At 39.5% G+C, this 10,124-nt stretch overlaps 1 pseudogene; it reads left to right on the top strand.

The window, feature by feature from the left end:
* The first annotated feature begins 7,976 nt into the window (after positions 1-7,976).
* LOC104544240 lies at positions 7,977-9,429 on the top strand (annotated as a pseudogene).
* Positions 9,430-10,124: the final 695 nt, after the last annotated feature.

Genomic DNA, 10,124 nt, shown 5'->3' with positions numbered 1-10,124 from the left:
AGAATGTGTTTGGTAGAAGAACTATTTCAAAATTTCTAAATAACACAGCTTTCTAAATGTAGAATTTTTGAGTGATCTCTTCAAAACTGTTTCTCTTATAAACTTACATAAAGAGCTGTTTCTTAGCCTTCCAGAATTCAGATAAAAAAATGTGTGTGACCTTATACTGAGATTTCTGTGAAAAGTTCTGTGATTGTGGCACTGTTAATTTTCAACTCCACAAATCTCATTGCAATTGTCAGTTTTTCGTAATGAAACTTCCGTGGTATATTAGAGACTAGATTACAATGTGTACAGAAGTACTGGCATTACAAGTTTCTTTCTTTTCTGTCTGCCTTTGTGTAATTTCTAACTCGTGGTAATTAAATAGTGGAAAAATGTTCTGATTTAAAAGAAAAATAAAAAAAAATTATGAGATGCTTTTTCTTCAAGCAAGCTTAAGCAAGTTAAAGCAATGATATAGTTTACATATATGTACAGATTTGGCAGCAACTACAAAATTCTTAACAAATCCTCATGATACAAACTAACTTTTAGTCACCTCCTTCAGGATATTTTCCACCAAATTGGTCAGAAAATATAGTAGCATATTCTAAGTGCTGTTGCTTATAATACTTTATCATCCTGGCTGCAGACAATAAAGGATGGTCCAATATGCTGCAACTGACATAAGGAGTTTTCTGGTTTACAGCTAGTCCAAATGTCAGTTGAAATGATGCACTTTCTCTTGTATTGCAAACTGTAAAGTAGTTTCAGTTTCACACACAAAATGTGTTTTTGATTTGTGGCTTGCTAATGTTTGAAAAATATGCTTACAGTGGTGCAGTGTGATGTATTGTGGTTTCAGATGTTACGTAACCTTAGTTAACCCTACATATTCTTCTATCATGCATGGCAATAAATTAAAAGGCAGTGTCCCTGAAAACTTTTCCTCTTTCCCAAAATAACCTTTTTCTTTCTCTTGTATCCTCCTTGGCTTCTCATCCTATTCCACTTTTCTTTCTTACTTTCCTCCTCCTCCTCTTCTTCTTCTCTTCTACCTGACGCTACACTGCAGCTGCTTTAAACCTTTTTCTCTTCTAGTCTTCTGAAGCATGCAGCAGAGAATGAGTATTTCTAGGTGTATGAGGGATAGCCACTATTGAACACACCAGTGTAAATTAGTCCTATCAAGCTTTTTGTTTTACACAAAAGATGTTTTATCCTATCAAATTTTACTTAACTTGAAGTGCAGAGCTGAACATCATAACCGCATTTTTTGAGGACTGATTCAGTATCTGAACACTTCCTACCATGCCTCACCAAGAAATGAAACCTATGTTTTAACCACTTTTCTGGAACTGCATGTTTGTTATGTCTTAAGATGTCTGTACTTTATCAGCTGATGTGCTCATTCTGATGGAGTATTTAGACTGGATAAGAATCAGTGTGTTTGTAAGACATAGGCAGCATTGGAATAATGAGGCCTTACAGATCAGAATATAGACGTAACCTTCACATATGAGCCCAGTGTTTTCCAGCTCAGTCAAAAGACTGAAGTAGTGCTCTTCAAATTACCTAAAAATGTATGCATTTTGACACTTTTTAGACAGAAAATCCCTCTTTGATATTGATATATTGAGGAACAGCCAGTATGAGTTCACTGTTATATCAAGGCTTCTGTTGATGACCGACACTCACATGCTGGTAATTCTGCTTCCTAAAACCTCCTCTCGTCTTTTATGATCATGCCCATGAAGCTTTTGGAGTGAGAAAGTGGAGTTAGCATTCCTAGTTTAAATTGTATTTTTTGTATGTACACTCTAAGCTGTTGATAATATGAAGTCAAAACAGACAGAACATAAAGTTGAGAATGTGTGAAGGAGATAAATAATAAACAGTTTAAGTTTTATACTGGAACAGAGTCAGTGTCATTAGTCATTCAGTCAAGAGACATTAACAAACATTTAGGTGTTGAAGGAATAACCAATGCCAAGCACTTATGTGTGCCAGACTCTCTGGTATCTATCCTGCAGCAGAACAGGAATTCTGGAGCAGATTTACTGGTAGAATCCAATATTTATACAGTAGTTATGAAGTTTAATTTAAGGTGCCTAACATTTGATTTATGTAATTGTTTTGTTTCTTTGTTTGAAGAACAAAATACAGGTTAGATTCACTCAAGCACAAGTTTATAAGAGGGAATCTAGTCACTCTGGACTTGCCCACCATTCCAGCGCAATATAAAAGCATACTACAAGAACAAGACATAAAGAAAATAAAGGAATTGGAAATAGAAGCCTCCTTGTAGTCTGCAATACTGCTAAAATGCAAAGATCTATTAATTCTGAGGGAATTCTTACAAAGATTATTATGGAGGATTTGCTAAAGACAAAAAGCATTGGTGGGAACATTGAAAAGAAACTGTAATTTAACTCTCCATTAACTATGATCTGGGGCATAACACCTGTTTCATGCAGATTGAGTGTTCACTTTTTTTGATCTACCATATACGCCACATCATAATGAACCACTCAGCATAATACTACTTTCTGTGAACAGCAGAGAGTTTACTGTGTCACAGTGGAGGCATAAAATCAAATTAGAGAGTGACAAGTAGCACCTTGTATCAAAGGGTAAACTGAGATCTTGTAGACCGGGACTGAATACAGTAATGACTATGTACATGTGGAAAGTCTAAATCATGTAGAACACAAGCTGTATGAAGGTTTTGCAGAATCAAGATCACAGACTAGAGAGAAAGTTGGGTGAAGTCAGAAGCAGAATCAGGACTTAGATAGGACCTCAGATAGGACAGTCAGAAATTCATATAGCTGTACACACACATACAATAAGAGAATCCACTCAAGACAAAAAGGGACACTACAAGATGGATACAAGTACATTATTAATATTAATAGAACAAATAATTAGTAAGAGACCAAGAGGTGAATAAGCTGCCAAAGAACTAACCAGTTCTTTAAGGAAAGCATGATGGCAAAGGTCATTACTTGAGTGTGGACTGTATACTAATAAGTTCTGCTTCTCATTACTTGGCAAGCATCTCATACAAGAATATAGAGAGAACATGCTAACAGAAACACAATAAGGGAAACACAGGAAGTGTTTGGAGAAGGTACCAGAGAGATGGTCTAAGTACAAAAATCTAAAGAGAAGCATACAGGTCTATGTAATCAGTACTTAGAGCCTTCACTGCCTTTCCTGGTAAAAAGAGAGACAATTATAGGAGGGAAAGATACAGCACTGAACACAGTTTCTTGGTTCACAGCTTCCCATCTTTTATGCAGTCTTCCTGTTACCTAAAAAACTCTCTCTCTGGAACCACATTTTATTTCTACCCTTTCTTTCTGTACACTTTCTTTTATATTTTCTATCTTTCAAAGCAAAGAACTGCAATGAATATTCTTGTGCTGGTAATTCCAGTTATGGAAAATTCTGTTACTCTCTGACTCTGACCTTGAACTGATGGTTTCTTTTTGAATATGACAGTTTTCTCTTTTGAAATATGACAGTGTTACAAAGCAACCCATTGGCCCCTTTGCTTAGCCTGCATGAGGGCAGCTGACCTATTCATCACTTTCAGGCTGCTACTAGTGTTGTCAAGTACCACCTTCCTTCTGAAGAGTGTTGTCCTTGTCTTCTCCAATTGTAACTTTTGCAGAACACAGGCTGAGTATATCCCTGTACCAATTTCAGTCAATGAAAAAAATTACTTGTACTTCCCTGAGGTCAGGATGTTTCTCTAAATAGATGTAATGCAGTAGGAAGGCCAGGATGTTAATAAATACCATCCTAATTGCCATATTTTGCTTATGTGGATCTACATAAAAATGAGCTGATACTTGAAATGTTGCAAGCATTCTTTAATAGCTGGAATGCTTCTAACATGATTTGTTCAAAGTGTTTTCAATGACGGTTGTGATAAGACTTAGCATAGAATGATGTCATGTTCAGAGGTCTAATCCTTCTAATAGCTTTTGATCCATAAGTTGCCTGGATTTTATTTAAGCAGATATCCTGTTGCAAGGTCAGCCTCAAATATTAGCAATTCCACATGCAGTAATATGACTCTGTAGTTTGAACTTTTTAGAAACATAACTCTGTTCTGATTTATGGTCTAAAGCATTTCTACAGTGACTTTGCTTTTTCCTCTAAGACAAAGCTACATATCTCTTCTGAATGATCAGAGGTACTCTTTATTGCTCAATATGCTTAGGTATGGAGAAGAATTGCTTCACCTAGGAGAAGGAATTCCCTGGCTGTGAAAAGCACTGGCCTACCAGTTAGGACTCAGAACAAGGAGTGTTAGAACAGGTAGTATTAGACACTCCAAAGGAAAATAGCTTGTGAAGATTCACAGTCAGCCAGGTATGAGTTTTCCATCTTGAGCAAAACAGTCTTTAAATCAGGACATGGGCCTTTGTCTTAAAGAAATATTGGCAGGCATCGGACTAGCCTCGCATTGGGTAGCCATAGTTGCTACTAGCCATGTGAAGCTTCAGCGTTCCTCTCTTACAGTCTAAGATTAAAATTTAATCACAGGTACTTTTAGTTATTCTTTTCATATTTGACTTAGATGGGAAGCAGATACATGTTTGCACGGGTAAGTCTATTGAGAAGCATAAAGAGTTTCTCTTAGACTAGGGCCTGTCTCAGCTTTCCCTCCATCTCCGTATTTCCACTGAGAAAGACGAAAAACAGCATCAAGGGGAAGCACCCTGTCTGCAACTTTCTTAACTGGAAGAGACAAATAATGTCACTGTTACTGTCTGGAATTCCCATGTGCTTAGCCTAGCACAAATAAAGCTATAGTAGTGATAGTATCAGATCTAATGTCCACCAGCCCAATTATCTGGTGTCACTGATCATGAAAAATTATCAGGAAAATGGTGTAGCAGGGAAAACAAAGACTGAGCTGCCATAAGCACTGGAGTACTGACTCTATTCCCATTCTACAATCTTTAAAGTGGAGGAATGATAAAATATTGCATATGCTATTAAGGTTTTTAGGTACTGATGTGACAGAAAGTATGTAAAATAAAACCTGTATGTCTCATGGAGGTTTAGAGAGAGTAAATGTCATTACTTGTACTGTCACTCACTTATATGGCCTTTGCTGAAATATAAACTGTTAAAAAATACTTTTCCCCTGCTCTTGTTTGAATGCTTCAGGAAAATGTCAGCAGCTTGTTAAAATCAAAGTATCTGAAGCTTGGACACAGGTGCATCAGTGAAAGAACCAGCATACCATCCAGGAAAGTACAGGACAACAGTAAACCATGACTAGAGATCTACTGTCATAAAGCCCAGCTCTCCCTGTCATTCACCAGTAGTCACTGGTTATTGTACTTCGTGTGTTGCAGAAAAGCAGGCTTCAGACAACAAAAAAAAAGTATTTTCTTTCTCTAAGATTCTTTTTATTTTTCTAAATATCATTGATATTTTAAATATGTACATACAATACTGCAGAATAATGCGTCCATAAAGCAAATAGATTTTGTTTTCAAGGTTATACAAGTTCAGTCTTATCTTTTATTTAAGTTCCTACATTAATACAATATCCCTACAGAACTTTTCAGGCTTTCTAATTACACTATCAACACCTTTTTAGTTAATGGAAACAATCTGTGACGGTTCAGTGTAAGCATGTGAAAGAATGGAACTACCAACTCAGGCCAAAGATTTAAACTTTCTAATATTTCTCCTGTCTCCAAAAACACCCACAGAAGTACTTCTTCAGAACTGTAAAAGGAGAAAATATAAAGTGATACATGCGTGACCATATCCTTTAACTGCTTGCAATAAGGAATCATTATGTTTAACAATCTTGATGCACCTTTTCCTCATTAATTCCCTTTTAATTTAATTTGTATTTTGAGACTTAAGACAGCTTAAGTATGTAAAAAATGTTATGTGAAGAAAAACTTTTTAATTTATTTTTTCTCCTATAAATTTCATTGGGTGTGTTCTGGTTCTTGCATTTGAAGGAATACTGTTTGTTTCTGATTCAAATTCTCTGTACTTGATTTTGCAAACCAGCATCACATCTCACTTTTCACTCATCTATTTATTTCAGGCTACCCCATTTAATCTTAACTTCATCTTTACTTATCCTATACTTACAGTTATCTACCTTACCCTTCTCTTTGCCATTTGCAGTTCCATTGTCTTTCTGTCCTTGGGTGACCTTCGAAGATGGGATAATCAGAATTACATTTCATATTCAAGATGAATTATGGGCTTATACAGGAAAAGAAGGATCTTTTTGTCAGTGTACATAGAGAGCTGCATGGTGGACTTAATTTTATTCTCACAAGATTATCTCTGCGTCAGAAAGAGGAAATTAAATACATGGTAACAGTAAGAGTAAGTTCTTACCTATTTTTTATCAGATATTGGGTTTTTAAAAGCAGAATTTCTTGTGAAATAGAGCTGAGGGCAGGAAGTTAATGAGAAATACAAAAAAAAAGTCTGGTCTTCTTACTCACAATCTATATCATAAACAAGGTAACAGTCACTGACCTGAACACACTCACAAAAGAACCCCCAAAACCAGGAAGTGTGTTGCCTTCAGAGGCGTAGCGACCTGGTTCAGGAACAGCTCAGTGACCCCACCTTTGGGTCTGCGCGGGCCATCAGCTCACAGACACCAATGTGGTGGACGGCAAATGGCGTTTATTGATAGGTGACACGGCGTTATGTAGCTTGAGTTTACAACGTCACATCCGCCTGCTTACATCGTAAATTAAACGCTATTGGCTATTAGGAGAGGGGCCCTATGCTTTCTGTACAGCGCGATATCTTCCGGCCACCAGGCCCTAACTACCCACAGGAGTGTCTAAAAAAATTTATCTATAGGGTCCCTGGTATAAGAGAATAGCAACATTCAGAAAAAAAATATTTTCTTAGCTAAGAATAAATAAATTATAGAAAGTAAAATGTAGCGGAGGAATAGAACTGACTTAGATGTGCTGCAAATCCAACCTGTTTCAACCTCCAGTGAATTCTATATCTATATCAAGTCTATATCTTTCAGATGATGTTTTAATTTTCTCTAGAAATGCATATATGGATACATAATATTAAAAATATTATAAAAAGAAATTTATAACAAGTTTATTAGATAATGATATACGAGATATTGATATAGAATACATTGCATATATAGTATATTATTTTTATATTTATTCTATATTTGCATAATGAATATATGTTCATATATATGCCTAACAAGTTATTGGACACTCTTGTACTTCTCATGTACTGCTTTGCTCATAATTTTTTATGGATGGCTACATACTCTTTGTAAGGGATAGGTAAGGAAAGAGAGGTGGTGGGGTAGTGTTATATGATAAGATGTGCTTTGGCTGCCTAAAATACAATGTTAGGAACACCAAGGTGGAATGTTTATGGGTAAAGATAAAGGGGAAGGCCAGTGAAGCTGATATCCTAGTGGGAGTCTGCTACAGACCACCTGGCCAGAATAAAGACACTGACAAGACATTCTTTCAACAACTAAGAGATGTGTCGCGTTCTCTAGCCCTTGTTCTTGTGTGGGACTTTAACTTACCAGATGTCTGCTGGAAGTACAACACAGCAGAAAGGGGCCAGTCTAGGAGGTTTCTAGAATGTATGGATGATAACTTCTTGTTGCAGCTGGTAAGTGAATCTAGCAGGGGTAGTGCTCTGATAGACCTACTGTTTACAAACAGGGAAGGACTGGTGGAAGATGTGGTGGTCAGAGGTCATCTTGGACACAGCAACCACAACATGATAGAATTTTCAATACATGGTGAAGTAAGGAGGGTCATCAGCAAAACCACCACCTTGGACTTCCAGAGGGCTGACTTTGATCTATTCAGGATGGTAGTCTGGTAAGTCCCTTGGGAAGCTGCCCTCAAAAACAAAGAGGTCCAGGAAGGCTGGGCTTACATTCAGAATGAAATTATGTAGGTGAAGGGAGAAGGGCTGTCCCCATGCACCGAGAAAGGAGCTGCTGGGGAAGAAGACCGGCCTGGCTGAGCAGACAGCTCTTACACGAACTCAGAAATAAAGAAAGAGTGCATCAACTTTGGAAAAAGGGGCAGGTGAAGCAGGAAGCGTTAAAGGACATTGTAAGGTCATGTAGAAAGAGAATTAGAGATGTGAAAGCTCAGTTAAAACTTAATCTAGCTATCTGTGTTAAGGATAATAAAAAATGCTTTTATAAATATATTAATAACAAAAGGACAGTCAGAGATAATCTCCATTCCCTGTTGGATGAGGAGGGAAACATAGTAACTGAAGACAAGAAAAGGTACTTAATACATTCTTTGCCTCAGTCTTTAAGAAAAAGTCTGGCTACCCTCAGGGCAACTGGGCTCCTGAGTTGGTAGACAGAGATGGGAAACAGAACATCCCTCCTGTAATCCAGAAGGAGGTAGTTAGTGGCCTGCTGTGCCACTTAGATCCTCACAAGTCTATGGGTCCAGATGGGATTAACCCTAGGGTACCAAGGGAGCTGGTGGAAGAACTGGCTAAGCCACTGTCCGTAATTTTCACCAGTCTTGGCTAACTGGGAAGGTGCCAGATGACTGGATGTTGGCCAATGTGATGCCCATCCACAAGAAGGGCCAAAAGGAGGATCCAGGGAGCTATAGGTCTGTCAGCCTGACCTCAGTGCCTGGCAAGATTATGGAGTAGATCATCCTGAGTGCCATCAAGCAGCATGTAGCAGACAACCAGGGGATCAGGCCCAGCCAACATGGGTTTAAGAAAGGAAGGTCCTGCCTGACCAATCTCATCTCCTTCTATGACTGGGTGACTTGCCTAGTGGATGAGGGCAAGGCAGTGGATGTGGTCTACCTCGACTTGAGCAAAGCCTTTGACACAGCCCCCCCAGCATCCTCCTGGAAAAGCTAGCAGTCCGTGGCTTGGACAGGTGAACCCTGGTTGGATGACTGGACCCAGAGAGTGGTGGTGAATGGTGATGCATCCACTTGGCATCTGGTGACCAGTGGTGTCCCCCAGGCATCAGTACTGGGGCCAGTTCTATTCGACAATTGATGACCTGGATGAGGGGATTGAGTCTACCCTTAGGAAATTTGCAGATTACACCAAACTGGGGGGGGAGTGTCCATCTGCCAGAGGGTAGGAAGAGGCTTCAGAGGGACCTGGACAGGCTGGGCCAATGGTATGAAGTTTAACAAGACCAAGTGCAGGGTCCTACACTTTGGCCACAATAAACCCATGTGACGCTACAGACTGGGGGAAGAGTGGCTGGAGAGCGGCCCAGCAGAGAGGGACCTGGGAGTACTGGTTGACAATCAACTGAACATGAGTCAGCAATGTGCCCAGGTGGCCTGGAAGGCCAATGGCATCCTGACCTGTATCAGGAATAGTGTGGCCAGCAGGAGTAGGGATGTAATTCTTCCTTTGTACTCAGCACTGGTGAGGCCTCATCTTGAGTGCTGTGTGCAGTTCTGGGCCCCTCACTTCAAGAAGGATATTGAGGTGCTGGAGCGGGTCCAGAGGAGATCAGCGACGCTGGTGAAGGGACTTATAATGATAGTCTAATGGACCTGGGATTGTTTAGCCTGGAGGAGACTCAAGGGGGACCTTATCACTCTCTACAACTACCTGAAGGAAGGCTGCAGTCAGGTGGGGGTCTGGCTCTTCTCCCAGGCAACAAGTGACAAGACAAGAGGACACAGCCTGAAGCTGCACCAGGGGAGGTTTAGTCTGGATATTAGAAAACATTTTTCTCGGACCTTCCAGGGTCCTACAGACACCACCTGTCTTTCCCTTTCAGGCTGTTAACCCTTAAACCATAACAGAGGGTGATCAGGCATTGGAATGGACTGCCCAGGGAGGTGGTGGAGTCACCATCCCCAGAGGTGTTTAAGGAAAGGCTGGATGTGGCACTTAGTGCCATGGTCTAGCCAATGTGGTAGTGTTAGGTCATAGGCTGGACTTGATGATCTCAGAGGTCTTTTCCAGCCTCAATAATTCTTTGTTTCTGTGATCCAGAATGGTCATTGTGAATGCTGACTCCTCCCACACCACAGGGAGAAGCTCTGATGGGATATAGGTTAGGCTAGTGAATTATTTTTTGAGGCCCATGAAATTTAGCTTAAGGTAGCAGG

Source organism: Mesitornis unicolor, unplaced genomic scaffold (assembly GCF_000695765.1).
Source record: "Mesitornis unicolor isolate BGI_N332 unplaced genomic scaffold, ASM69576v1 scaffold1537, whole genome shotgun sequence".
Taxonomy (NCBI): Eukaryota; Metazoa; Chordata; class Aves; order Mesitornithiformes; family Mesitornithidae; genus Mesitornis; species Mesitornis unicolor.
The sequence above is the reverse complement of the archived record's forward strand: the minus strand, read 5'-3'. Positions and strand labels throughout refer to the sequence as shown.